The following is a 16059-nucleotide window of genomic DNA, read 5'->3' as shown; positions in this document are numbered from 1 at the left end:
TAAAAAAATCCTTTGTGGTCCCACCCACTTTTTTATTTAAGGGCAAAAAAATGATGTTTTATACTTTATATTACAAACTCTTCTAAAAATAAATATACTTAATATATATATATATATTTAAAAAATAAGATAAAATTTAATTAATTTTTTATTTTTATTTTTACTCTAATAAATGTGAAAAGAGATTAATATCAAATGAAGATCAAATAATGAATAAGGTAAATTAGTCAAATTATAATTCTAATTCACGTTTTCTTAAAAAATCATGCAAAAGACAACATGACAAGTAAAATGAGTTAAACCGAGAATATTTACCAAAAATTAAAAAATAGCATTTCTTCGTTTAAATAAAAAATTAATTTCTACTTTGTTTCGTTTCAAACATGTAAAATTAATTTAATAATTTGAATTAGAATTATCCAAATCAAAATTTGATAAAAAATAATAAGTATTTTACACTTTTAAATTAATCGAATTAAAATTGAAAGTATCAACTGATGCTTAAATATTGCTATTATTTTATCTCATAGAGAGGAAAATAGTTTTCTTTTAAACAAGTCTTCTCTTTTAAAAGATATTAATAAATTTTCGTAGCAAACACGAATAAAATAAAGTTTTAGATACGGAACACAAACTACAATGTTATATTAATCGTATTTTGAATATAGTATATATATATATATATATATATATATATATATATATATATATATATATATATATATATATATATATATTATCACTATCTAAACACAACTACATATACATAGATACACTATAATCCGAAGTGTTGGATCCGTGCGCAGCACAGACATAAGCCATCTAGTTATGAATATAATAAACACCATTCAAATGGTCAAATACGTTTCTTCTAATAGAATCAATCTTTTGAATATAATAAAGTATAATAAAAGCCGATGACAATTCATGTATAAGAAACATTTAACAATTGAATTCACAAATTTTCAACTAGTCTATTAGAAATTAAGACAATCTGCCTACATTTAAAAACTGCATTAAGGATAATATCAATACTCATCAATATAATATTAAAATAATGAATTTAGACATGAGTTGAAGACTTCTTTTTGAGATATTAAACTCAATTTTTCACAACTATCTCCCACATATCTCAAAAAGAATAATAAGTAATGTATAAAAATTAAAAGTTTTGCTGGGATTTCCACATATATATGAGTACAGTGCATCGAATCTGGTGTCACGTAGACTATGAACCAGATTTAGATAAAACAAGATTATACTTACAGAACAATTGGTGAAGTTTAGAACTTCTATGAACCAAGAATTCTTTTGTAAGCCCATGGTTGTATTCTATCACATTATTTTGGCACAATCTTTGTCGCTATCGTGGTTTTGCGCTAAGAGGCCATGTGCGTGTCCTGATATTCATGAGTGCTCTAGAAATATGTTAAAATCTCATAAGAGCGGCACCACTCCACACTCATATAGTTCCAATCATCAAGTGTATTCTGCAGAGCAGTACACCACCTATAAAGGATATGAATTGGATTAAGAGTTTAACTCAACCTCAATTTGCCTTGCAATATTGCACTATATTCACACACCATAGGAAGGGACATAATTTAATAGTGCAATTTTGATCAACTAATGACTTGTTATTACCCATATGAACCTAATTCATAGGATATCCAATCACATAGGTTGGGTTACCATCATGGTTAATCTTCTCAAATGACAAAAGTCTCATTCCCCTCAATGTTTCTTTTAGTCTTGTGAATCGGCCAAATTCACCTCAGACATCACATAATTCATGAAAATAATTCCATCTCACAACAGCGCTGTTTTATCACTTTATGTCTCAAACGAATATTTTTTATTGCCATTGAAAAAAATTATTTATTCACTACAGCTAACGCTGCTTGGCAACCACAATATATAAACACATTTATTTTATCTCAACCTCAACGCTCACTAAGAAGCATCTTAGCCTCATAGCCAGTCAACTCCAAACCACAAACTCAAATTTCATTATGATCTATTTGACTGATTTTCATATTATTACACCCCTACAAAGGGTAAACACACAATCACAGATGGATTTTGAGGTCCACTTAGCATCATTATACCCTTTCTAGTACAACAAATATTAATTCATCATGACACTTGATCATCTGTTGCTTCTCTCCAATACATCAAAAGTAGAAATAACACCATAATATATTTTAGGATCATTATCAACAAGATAAGTATTAAAAATCTTCACCAAAGTATTTTTCTATGCTGTGCTTTCTCTTTTCCAAAAATTCTCATTCAACATCATTTTTGAACAACAAGACCACGAAAAATATTATCACTTTTTTTAAAACTATTCTCTCAACATAACTCTAGTAAGAAAGCATAATCCCCACATTTTCAAACATTTTAAGATAGGGGAATAATATTTTCATAACTCATAAGAAGTATTACAAATATCTCATAAGACGTTTCACCTTATAAATAACAAGCTAATAATATAACTTAACCAAAATAATAATGTAAAATGTACTCACATTATGTCATCATCAACCAAAATAATAATGTAAAATGTACTCGAATTATGTCATCATCAACAAATATTTTAAGAGAGTAACATTTTTATCAAAAGACACCCATAAGATGAGAAAAGTATAATTAAACCATGATTACGATACCAATTGTGCTCACAAAATATTATTTTGGTTGATGCATCCTTATCATACTCAAATAAAATTTCCATCCAACTCTTTTAATAATTCCCCAAGAACCAAATATGCTCAAACATTAGAAACATAAATTACCCCGACAAATGCCAATAATTTTTTTCTTTCCACAAAGTGATTTTAAGATGAACCTTTTCATTATAAAAACTTGAATAGTTCTTGAATCACTAACATAAATAAATCATTCTTCTTCTTCTTCTTCAACTTGGGTGTAGAACAAAATTAAATTTGTTAGCACAAATATGCTTAGTGGCACCTTAGCTGACACCCAATCTCTCACATTAGCCACAAGATTCACTTGAGAAATGACTACAATAATTATATCATCCGCTTAATTATAATTATTTTACTCAGCGGGATTATCATTTATCCAAATCTTTTCCTACATTAGTAGCATGATGACAATATTTTGCGATACACCCAAACAATATTATTTCTATGAAAGATCATTCAAATGAAATCATCCATGAGGAATAATTGGCAATCTCAATTTTTCTTTCTTTCTTTGAGCTAAAACATTTTACTCACCAAGTATACACCATGGAGACATAGTTGTGTAACTATATAGTTGAAGGACAACACCCTTCACCATTAGTGAGTCTCATAATTTATATTCTGTAAAATACTTCAATAAACCATGTGTAAACATTTCAAATTTTTATATATATATATATATATATATATATATATATACCGAGAGGAGAGCTCTATACATATTTATAATACTCCAATATCAACAAACTAGTTATAAGCCATAATGAATTAATCATTCTTCCACATCAAAGAATCAATAATCGCATACGGTGTACACAGATCCACACACTCAACTTTGTTTATAATTGAAGAAAACTTAAATTCTTTAACCAAACAATTAACATAGTTTAGAGACTTTATCTCCAAATAAAAGTCTTGATCAAGACAATAGCATGATTAATTTCAGAGTATAAGTAATTAAGTACATTATCCAATATAACAATTGTCACCTCAAAATCTCAAACTTGTAGAACATCATAATAAACACGCTTATAATTTCTACTATCCAAGAACAACTTAAAAGTCTCGAATAAAATTATAAATTAATCATATCAAAATCATTACTACTTTTCTTTTAGATAGTTATACATATATTTTCCATCATAATATAATTCAGCAACATATCTGGAACTTAGACAGATTGCACTAAGTTATTCTTTTTCTATTTTCTGTAAGAATTAATAGAGTGAGAAATATCCTTAAGATTGTTGGAAATCTTACAGAAAATACTTGATCACGAAACATTGTCGGAAAATATTTGATCACGAACTTGCAGGAAATTCTTGAAAGCTTGAGGCATGTCAATTAGGACACTGTCCTTAAGGATATTTCACCCGGTATGGATGTATTCCCCAAGATTCAACAAGCTCTTCTAGTACAAAACTAGGAGCCAGAATCTAATAAAAATTTAATAAAGAAAACCCAACACATATAATAAATAAGAAAAAGCATGTTTTTGTACATATAACTTCTCCCAAAGAAAATAACTTAAGTGTATATATATAGGTTGAGAGAGAGGACAATATATTATGAATATAATAAAGACCATCCAAATGGTCAAATACGTTTCTTCTAATAGAATCAATCTTTTGAATATAATAAAGTATAATAAAAGCCAATGATGACAATTCATGATATAAGAAACGTTTAACAATTGAATTCACAAATTTTCAACTAGTCTATTAGAAATTAAGACAATCTACCAACGTTTAAAAACTGCATTAAGGATAATATTAATACTCATCAATATAATATTAAAATAATAAATTTAGACATGAGTTGGAAACTTCTTTTTGAGATATTAAACTCAATTTTTCACAACAATTGGGTGAAACTTTTCCTGATATCTCTACCTTGTACCAAAGGTAAGATTAGGTTTAAACTCCTCAAGCGGTAAATAGAAAATATAAGAGCAAAATAAAATGGTCAATATCCTAGTTGAACCCGTTTGATCTTTTTCTTAAAATAGTTTTCGATGTGAAATGAAATTTATTGAATAGAATATTATAAGTAAAGTAAAATTCGCTTATGTACTTTATATGCACCTAAACTAACCATATTGGATATTGTAACGCAAGTTCAAACAAATTCCTCAACAGTCCATAACTTTTGCGTACAATTTGTGCATATAACCGTACACCTCATCAAAGCTATTATTTATTTATATTCTATTTCTTTGTGAACACTTCCAATAGACACCCATACTTTATAGTTACAGTTCCTTTTAGTTATTGGTCTTCCTGAAAGATGCTTCTGAAATCATTGAAATATTCAACAGACATGTCTCGTCAAAATTATAGAAGTCTTCAATGATAGTAATGTATACCAAACAAGACAACATTCATCCAATCATTTTTCATGAATATTTTTGCCCTTAGATTTGGGTGCCGGTAGCTGACTGCTGCTTTTTCATGAAGTTGAATATTCAAGAGACCATTCATTGTTATTTATCTAGAAGAATATATGCTAATGATAAAACTTTATGAATTTTAATTATATTTAACTAGATTCAAGTTCATGGTATATATAGTTTGATTTGGCCAAAAAATCTCACAGATTTATCCCTTAGAGATATGCCATATCGAGCCCACTAGCTCGTGTACCATATATTAGGTCAAGCCTTTTCACTTTTTTTTTCTCGTTCCACATCCGATTCACCTAAGGTACTATATGCACCCCTTCTTTCAAATCTTATTAAGCTAGAAATCTATCAATCAGTCTTTTTTCTTAACCAATGTTTTAAAAGGCGGGGGCGTAAGGCGGGGCGTTTTACATACGCCTCGACGAGGCGTAAGCCTCGAGGCACGGGGCGTAAGCCCCATGGGTATTTAATTTTTAGTATTTCTTAAAATAATATAATTATAATAAATATTTTTAAATAGGTAAAATTACATAAAAAATAAAAGAAAACTGTAAATAATATATATATATATATATATGTATGTATGTATGTGTGTGTGTGTGTGTGTGAGCGCGCGCGCTTGATCCTCACAAAAAAATGATCAAAGCAATCCATTATACACCGCTTATAACTTGTAATTATATATAACATAATTTTACAAGTATAAACAATACAATGAAATAAAAGCTATTATGAAATGCAAAACAATTCTAACATTTTAACTTTCAAACACGGAAAAAAACACAGTTTTTTAAAACACTATTACTATCATACTATTCATTTTATCTCCCTATAAGCAAATAATCAATAAAATTTATCAATATTACAATTAAAACATAACTTCTTCATGAACAAAAAATAAAATTATATGATAATTCTGATACATAGGACTTATGACCAAGTGAAAATGTACAATTCCGCTATGTGTTTTTTTTTTTTTAAATTAAGTGATATTCACCCTCACGACGTTCTCAAATAGTAAATATCCAATACTACGACTTGTTATATGAGTTACACCCAATCTTCTATTTCTATAGATGAAAAACTATTAAGTATCATTATTTTGTTAAATAATTATGAGGGTGAATGATTTTAATTAAGGAATTTAAAATATAATTTGTGTAAGAACTGTTAGGCGAGCCCTGGGCGTTGGGCGTTAGGCGTGTTTAGGGAGTACGGTTGGACGCTTAGGGCGTAAGCCTCATAGGAACTAAGCCCCGCACGTTAGCCCCAGGGCGTTTTGCCACTGTCCTGCCCCGAGGCGAGCCCCAGGGCGAGTCCTGACACTGCCTTTTAAAACAATGTTCTTAACTCGTTCTCATCTACCCATCCCCTATTATGGGGTTGACACCAATGTCTTGAATTAATTATCATTACTTAATATAAACACTCTTGAATAAATCCTTTCCAAAGAAAGTTTACTTTTTATATTTATATATATGAATGATGACATAATTCTTACATCACCTAATGCTGTTAATAAACAACCAGTACCTGTTTCGTCCTGCCAAGTACAAAGTTTGTTAGAACAATGTTTTTTTATACATTTTATTAGTTGACATTTGATCTTATTGAATTTTTCATAACTACCATATAAACGTAGTGCTCAACAAGTAATCAAGTCAAATACTCCACTGAATTTATTAATTAATGAAGAATAATATTATTAATTTGGAATAATGATAGATTTCTTACTACACATTAGATTGTCGTAAAATATATACTACTAATAGGTATAACAAGCCTGATATCGTAGTCTAAAAATAGAATGATGACAAGTTGTAGCTGGAAATTTAAAATGATGGTGTAATAATTATTACACTGTCAACATCAATGTATATATAATTCAAAATATCAAAATTGCATTGAATTTTCAAGTCTGACGATGGATAGGCAATTTAATTTTGAAAGAATAGTTTGAAGACTTCATTACTACACAAAAGGCTTCAACTGTATCTATATGGTCACTTCCTTGTTTCATGTCTCAGAAAAAGTCCTTTTAACTATAAAGATATGAATTCATTAATGTGCGATTGTCTTCATTGTGTAATCAATAAATGCAAAATAGCTTTACAAAATCCACAAAAGAACTAGTCACAGACTAGCACTAATTAATGTGATACTTTTACGACGAAATGCATGAAAACTTTTATAAGAAAATCCCAAAACTCAAGAAATTCAACCAATGATCGATTCTCGTTGTCAGTTCTATAGCCTGTCAAGCTTCTAAAATCAGCTTTTTTAGAAAAGTGCTTTTCAAAAAAGTATTTTAGGTGAAAAGAAATTTGTGTTTAACCAATTGATTTTAAAAAACACTTTTTAGCAATAATTAGTGTTTAGTCAAACTTTTAAAATAGTGTTTCTGGAGAAAAACTATTTTTTTAGCTTCTGAAAAACAGTTTTTGCTAGGGGTGGGCGTTCGGTTTTTCGGTTCGGTTTTATCAAACTTCGGTTTGGCTATTTGGGGTTCGGTTTTTTGAAGGTGAACACCAAATACCGAACCAAACTAGTTCGGTTCGGTTCTTTCGGTTTCGGTTCGGTTCTGGTTTCGGTTTTTTTAATATAATATTAAAAGCGATTCCATTGACACTAATTCATATTTTCAAAAGCAATAAAACATAAAATTGATAATTGAAATCAAAATTAAACAAACAGGATACACAAGAACAGAAAACTATAATCATGACATAGGATTACTAGTTGTTATATACATACCGTAAGAATAGTTAAGAAAACACATAAAGGACATACATTAATTAATCCTAAAGAGACATCCTAGTTACCTTTCTTTGTTAAGGATATTTGATTTTTTCAATTGAAGTGGAAAATTAGGGATACAAATGCAAAAGAGGACTTATTACAATTGCATTTTTTTTGCTTTAAACTTAATGGGCCTGGATTATTTTAATTTTTTTGGGTAATGTATTAAATTTTGGTGCGCGTTCGGTTTTTCGGTTCAGTTTTATCAAACTTTGATTCGGCTATTTCGATTTCGATTTTTTGACGATGGACACCAAACACCGAACCAAACTAGTTCGGTTCGGTTTGGTTTGTTGAAGTTTCGGTTCGTTTCGGTTCGGTTTTTCGGTTTTCGGTATTTATGCCCAGCCCTAGTTTTTGCTGCTCCCCAAAGACACTTATTTTTTTTCCTAAAAGTTTGGCCAAACACCTCATTTTTTTAGAAATAAGCACTTTTTGAAAAAAATAAACACTTTTGAAGAAAAATAAGCTTAGCCAAACAGGTTGAAAGGGGCATTATATTTCTGCTAATCCCATAATTTTATTTGAAAGGCTTCTTGGAATTGATTTATTAACGGATAAACATTATACGCAACATAAACACTTCGTACTAAACATAATAGCATAATAGGCATTAGTTTAGGAATAATTAGAGCAGCAATCTCAAAATTCACACTTTTTAGTTCCCACAAAAGGTCATCATTTTAAACCATAACTAGATTTCATTAGTTAATTAGGTAGAATAAACCAAATAATCTAGAAGAGTATTTGTACATGACCACACATTTTTTCTTTTGGCGGTTCCTAGGATTTGGTCAAAATCGGAGGGCAAAAGCAAATTGGCTTTTTCTAATAATTGATGAAGTTGATAGCAGATTGGCTTATTTTTTCCCCTCAAGAATTGGAGATGAGGTTCCTCTTTTTCTTTTTTCATTTTTATGTCCAATACCACAAATGTATTTGATTTCATTTTGAAACTCGTTCAGAAAACTTGCAGTTATGCAACATATCAATTATCGATTCAAATAAAATGAATAAATTTCAATTAATATCTAATGTGTGGCCTATCAATCGATGAAGTTGAAATGAAGATCATGGGAAATCAGGGTTCTAATATTAATTGTGACAATGAAAATCTTGACGATTTCTGTTCATCTGCTTGGTTTCTGTTTTTATAGAATGGAGGCCTCAATGATTTCCTCTTTAGATCCCATTAATTTGGTTCATGATAAGGGTTTAAATTTCAAACAAAATAAAGTGAGTTTTTTTTTCTTTTTTAAAGAAAAGGTAATACTTCTCTAAAAGCTTTTTAAATGGAAAAGAGCCTAATAATGAAAATGATAAATGTCTAAGGAGATGGTTGAATAATTGAGGTTTCTCTTTTGATAGTTTGGAGAATCCCAAGTTACTATCTCATTAAGATATTTCAGTTGAATCAAATTCATAATTTGAAGTTTATGAATTTTTATAACATCTAAAATTAATATATAATTCAATAATTAGATTTACAATCAAATATTTATAAATATATAATGAATTTTCAATACATATACATGGTATAGACAAAAACTACAAGGTTCATGTGAACCTGTAATTTCATGCTACATCCGTCCCTGCATCCAATTTGAGTTCATCTACTCCAATCTTGTTGAACTCGACACATTGCAAGTAAACTTGTGTAGTAACAGATCATTTAATAAATTAATTAAAGTACGTACGTATAAGTATAAAAGAATTCAAAATTTTGAGTTTATGGATTCTGAATTCTAGAAAAAGACAATTTATTTGGTTCGTAATAAATTATTTATACGTACTTAATGAATTTTTTAATACAAATATATAAATTCAAATAAAACTATTAAATTATGCTGAACTCATAACTAGAACTTTAGCTGCGCCTCGGCCGGCAAACTGATATCATACCACCGTGACAAAAAAGAAAACATGAAAAGAACAAGCCTAGAAATGAAAGGAGCCTAATAATGAAAAAGACAAGTGTCTAAGGAGATGGGTGAGTATAATTTAAGTATATCAGTAATAGTTTCAGAATCCCAAGTTCCAATCTCATATACAACATCCAACGTGAGTTCATCTACAGATCTACTCCAATCTTGACGAACAAATTACTCAACACGTTAAACATATACTTATATATATATATATATTGTAACAGATTGTTGATCAATAAATTAGTTAAAGTACTAATAAATAGAGATGGATTTAGAATTTTCAACTTATGAGTTCAAAATTTTAGAAAAATCGATTTATTTGGTTCTGAATAAATATTTATACATAATAAATTTCTTACCACAAATACATGGTTTAAATAAAACTATTGGATTATGCACATGATTTAAATAAAACTATTGGATTATTCCTAATTATTAACTTGAACTCTAGTTCCGCCTTTGTATACAAATTTGTTGAAAATAACTATTGGGTCGGGTCCACTCATGAGGGTGCTAATTCGAAATTAGTTTGTTCTCCTCCTAAATCCTATTTATAACATATAATTACACCATTACGGGTATTCGGAAAAAGACGATTTTCACCATAATATGATGGCTATCGCTTGCAAAGAAAATACGGTCGCCATCTTCTAAAGAATATCTAAGGCCTTGAAATCAAGAAATTTATCCATCTTGTGATAATTTCTACTCACTGATAATTCAAACCGTGACTACTGCAAAAGATGAAACTCATAAATCTCCGAGTCCGCAACTTAAATGACTTAAAAAGTGGATTTGGAACCAAAATAACCCACAAAAAAAAATATATCAAACTATCTTTTGCACACTAATTTAGTGTGCAATAGGACTAAACTGCACTTTCTAAACTAGTGCGCAATAGAGGTTATATATATATATTATTATTATTATTATTTTTGTACAATTTTAAGTTCTCAAATTCACGTTTTTCCATACTTTGACTAAAGATTAATTATATTTCAAAGCTCCGAAATATCAATATTTTATATAAAACTTGATATCTTTTTTTGTGGACAATAATGTCGGCTCATTACATCAAGTAAACCTAAACGTTGGGATCATCGTTTTAGGGGTTATAAAGTGTCTCGAAGTAAGTTTTATTTGTTTGAATCTTGTTATCTTTAGGTTTAAGTGTTTTATTTTATAAAGTTTTGATTTAAATGTTTTATTATTTAGTCAAGGCATTTCTTTATTTCGAATGTACAAATAAAAATATTATATTAAAAAATAATTCATCCAATACGAGAGGTTCAAAATAATTAAAAAATAATTCATCAAAATATCAAAATAATACATCATTATTTACAATAAAAAATATTTAAAATAATACTTCAAGTATGAGACGCTCTTCCACTACGAGAAGTTCTCTCACTACAAGACATACTTGCACCACCACGGCCTCGTAGGCTACACAAACGCTTATAATAGCCAAACTCCTTACACGTAGAGCACCTACGAGAGTATGTCCTATCATTGACATCTATTTGACTGTGAATCCGACTTCATGCGTTAATGCCCAATTTACGGATGTACTCCTTGTTAGGAACCATTGAAAATGGCTCGTTTGGCCAATAAGCGTGATCACCAAGAGGGTAGAAGTGACCGGCATATGCTTTAAGGTAACTTTTGACGCTATATTCTGATGCCACAACACTTGATACCATTTTTCCCATTGCCTCGAAACACTTGACGGCATGAGAATACGATATGTGGCATGTTTGCCACTTACCACAACTACACGTTCTCGTGCCCTCATAATCGGTATGTAAGTTTTCTCCCCGACCTTTGTAATAACTTGTCTTGACTTCATACACACATTCGGCATGGTTATAATAGGTTATCTTATGCAGCTCACATTTTTTCCTATTATGCTCCATCATTTTTTTAGGTTTTGGTGTCCATCTCCCACCCTCTGCTAATATGGCTTTGGCATGCTTTGTGCTAGTCACAAACCGCTCCACAACTTGCATGAAAGTCATTCTCATCATTGCAGTAACGGGCAGTCCCCGAGCAGATTTTAGCAAACCATCGAATGGCTCGGAGCTGTTTGTTGTAAGCATCCCCCATCTCTTGCCTTCATCAGCATGTAATTTTCGTTTTTCAACTTCAATTGTCTTCAACTAAGTATATGCTTCTGGACTCACTGCCTTGATCATCTCTATCCTTACAAGTCATTTTTTTGTTGATGCTCCATCACAGCCGCCCACATCAATTTATTTAGTGTGCTGTTTCCAAATTTCGTTTGAAAATTTTACTTTATGTGCCTTAAACAATAGCGATGGTAAGCAAATGGAGGCTGTCACCCCTCCAAAATAGACATATTGTGCAATATTCCTTGATATTGATCAGATAGCACGCATATGCCCATACGATCCTTAATAATATACCGCCTCAAATGTGTCAAAAACATCCCCCATATCTCGTTGTTCTCGTTAGCAGTAATTGCGAAAGCAAGATGGTATATCGACCCATTGGTATCCTTTCCTACAGCAATCAGTAGCTTGATGTTGTATACACTATATACATGCGTGCCATCTATGAATATGACTGGCTGACAGTGAGCAAAATCATCAATACATGGGTTGAATGTACAAAACACAAAGTTGAAAATATTACCGGGCAGAAGCCTGCACTCTACAACAGTACCAGCATTGAATTTTTGTAGAGCTTCCATATACCTCGGCAACGTCTGGAAAGAGCCCTCCCAATTTCCATAAATCATCTCAAAAGCACGCCTACGCCCGAGATATCCCTTTCTACGCCCGAGATATCCCTTTCTCTTGTTCATTTTATGATATACTGTCTTAACGTTTCTAATGTAATTTTTTATGGGGATTTGTACAAGTTTAAACAAACAACATTTAGCAATGATAATTTAATTGACTTAAGAATTATAATGAACTAGGTCGAATAGGTTACCTTAGGGTTTCGGCAACGTCTTTAGGTAACACTTGAGCAATCATATTTGTATATAAATTAAAATAATCTGCTCGATTCTCTCCCATATAAAAAGTATGGCGTTGGTGGAATTTTGTGATAACCCACATACCATCAGGCTTAACAAATTTCCCGAAGCATCCGTTGACAGCCTTGATACTGTCGTCTACAAACTAGTCTCCATATCTTTCTGGTTGAATAATCAACCCTATACTCCCTTATTCCCTTATAACTATAAATTTAAACTGCCCTTTGCAATGTCTTTTTGGATTCGAACATCATTCCTTTTTCAAGGTAGTAAGATCGGCCAGTTCTTTCCATATTTTTTGGCGACTTTGATCACATCTTCTCTGGTGAAGACAAAGGCATCAGTACGATCTTGAAAATTGTCAAGATATGGAATATGGTCAGAATGCCACTGCATTGGGATTTCAAGAATTGGGTTTTCCATCATCAAACTTTGCATCATTTCTATTAAATGTGCTTGATGCATACCAGACTGAACATCGACCTTTTCGTTATCATTATCATCATCGGTTACTTCTGCAATATTAGGTAATTCTTCGCTATCACTCGATGATGTCTCATAATAATTTGGATAATCATCACCTTCTAGTAAAGGCCACTTCCTACACGAAAAGTAACACATTTTAATATCAACATCAAATATATATGTATTATTTAATATCAAGGTGATGAACCTACTGATATTGATCAATATTGTCATGGTTAGGAGAAAGATCAACTCCATCGAACTGAGAGGATTGCCCAAAATCAACATTTGGTACCACTGACAAGTTTTGTGAATAATTTTCACTACAGAGACAATTTAAGCATTGTAAATACTAAACATCACACCAATTATACTATTTAATTAATAAAAAGTATACCTACCGATAATAATGAGTTGCACCGAACTGAGAGGATTGCCCAATATTACTCATATCAAGTGTATAACCCCTACAAAGATACAAAAAATGGATATTTACCAATAAATAAATAAACACGTGCTACTACACAAAATAATAATTTAAAAATGGATATTTACCAATTTTCATTGTTAATTTGATTAAATTGCTGGCTTAGAGTGTGGCACTTGACCACTCAAAATGTCTCCATAAGAACTAAGTCCCCATAAGTGTTACCATGAATAGGCTGGACTTGAGGAACTTCTTGAGGTATCTTTTCAATATACATTTCAAGAACATTAATGGCGACTAAATCCCTATATTCTTCCGGCGCCCTAAAATAATCCTCAAAGAGTCATCATCATTGATATTCCACACACCGTAAAGCACTAAACCTTGTGAAATAGTGTGTGAATATCTGCCTATTACAGATAATCCATACTGAGTGGATTAGTTTTTATTATTTTTGTGTATGTAATTGACTAATGTTTCGTAATTCAAGGTTATTGGAAACTTTACATGGGCTTGTGGTTTGATATTATAATGAACAGTATTATTGTCATCAAGTATATTTTCATCCCAAAATAAAGAAACCTTAACAGTTGAAGGAGGAGAAGACATTTTTGTTTCGTTTTTTTTAAGAACTTAAAAGATTTAAACTTATGAAATGGATGAATTTTTACCTCATCCATATTAAATAGAAAAAACTTGAGCAAAAAAGTGAACATTTAAAAAATGTGGGATTAAGCCCTATTGCGCAGGAAAACACTGCGCAATAGTGGTAATTCCTTCTGCGCATGAAAACACTGCACAATAGGATAATATTCCTGAAATAATGCAGCATTGTGTTGTTACATGAGGCATGGTGTATCATAAAAAAACGGTCAAATTATGCAAAATTTTGTTGTCAAATCAAGCACAGTGTGTCATAAAAAGCGGTCAAATTATGCAGCATTGTGTTGTCAAATCGAGCACATCATTCTGAAGACTTATATTTTGCGCATTTCAATGTTGTGCAATATAAGCTAGTGTCATATAAAGCGGTCAAATAATGCAGTATTCTGTTGTCAAATCAAGTATAATGTTGTCAAATCAAGGAGTAGTATATAACATGATTGACGAACAACTAGTATTCACATTAAAACGAATTATCATGTCATTGTATACCCAATTTGCTGATATTGGTTCCATTACATGTTTTACCCCAGCAAACATATTCGAAACAATGGGTAGGACATGAGAACTAGATGATGATTTCAAATACTCAAATAACCCGAACAACAGATTCAATCGAGAGTACAATAATACAATGAGAGAGGAGTGAATTGGCGTGTCAGGGAGACTGTAACACTGGAATAAAAGTTAAGGTCATTAGGGCTTAAATGCCCAGAAAAATGTGCTATGTCAATGCCTCGTGGCACTTCATAAGAGTTGAATTTTACTCTTAACTGTTTTCGCGAAGAGAACAATCAGATGAAAATACATTGCCTAAGGGTAGAATATGATCAACATGGTTACAAAAGATTCAGATCCAAGTGGGATTCGGACTGTAAGATGTCCGATGAAGATTAATATTTTTTTATAATAAAGTAAGTAGGCTGGGTCATAATGACCCCCCCCCCCCCCCCCCCGAGGGTACTTGGGTTTGCAACTATATAAGTAGCTTTTCATTTGTTATTAGACTACAACATATTCAATGTCGAGTAGTAAAAATATAAATTGGTATTTATTCCTTCCAAATGATTCGAATAGCAGTGGTGATGATAGTTCAAATCATAGCAGTTATTCCGATGAAACAAGTTTTCTTGATAACAATGATTTCAAATTAGACGATTTGAAACCCGACCTTCTTATAGAGCGTAACAATGATTTTTGCAGCGTCAAATATTCAGATCCACGAGAATATTATTGCGGGTTACGCCGAGAATGGGCATTTGGCATGCCGAATCAGAACGTCTTGTTCGTGACTTGAAAAATCTCAAAGCTCGAATCTCAACAAGGTACTCAATGACCATGCCTCGAGTAAGTCCAGAAACTTGCGAGCTTGCCGTACAAAGGATTATAAAAGAAAATAACAGAATGCTAGCAAGACGTTGTAGATTTTACATGCTAAAGTTGGCCGAAGAGCAAGCATCATGAACATGTAGAGAATTAACATCTACAGCAAGAAGATATGTCTTAAGAAACCCAAAATATTGTTCTGAGGATGATATTGAAGACTTCTATTCTGGTGATGATTATGGGTTATTTTGGTTCGCTCTCTTAGATTTTGGGTCATTTAAGTTTCGGAGTCATGCAGTTAATTTGTATTTTTAGTTTATGATGAAGTCATC

At 31.2% G+C, this 16059-nt stretch overlaps 1 long non-coding RNA gene across 1 annotated transcript; it reads right to left on the bottom strand.

The window, feature by feature from the left end:
* Positions 1-1016: 1016 nt before the first annotated feature.
* LOC132610204 (uncharacterized) lies at positions 1017-4214 on the bottom strand. The gene is made up of 2 exons (XR_009571063.1): positions 3975-4214; positions 1017-1509 (listed from the first exon to the last, which is right to left on the bottom strand). It is a non-coding gene; the product is annotated as an uncharacterized LOC132610204 (long non-coding RNA).
* Between the last annotated feature and the right edge of the window lie 11845 nt (positions 4215-16059).

This window comes from Lycium barbarum, chromosome 9 (genome assembly GCF_019175385.1).
Source record: "Lycium barbarum isolate Lr01 chromosome 9, ASM1917538v2, whole genome shotgun sequence".
NCBI lineage: Eukaryota > Viridiplantae > Streptophyta > Magnoliopsida > Solanales > Solanaceae > Lycium > Lycium barbarum.
Note: the sequence above shows the minus strand (reverse complement) of the source record. Positions and strands in the feature narration are given on the sequence as shown.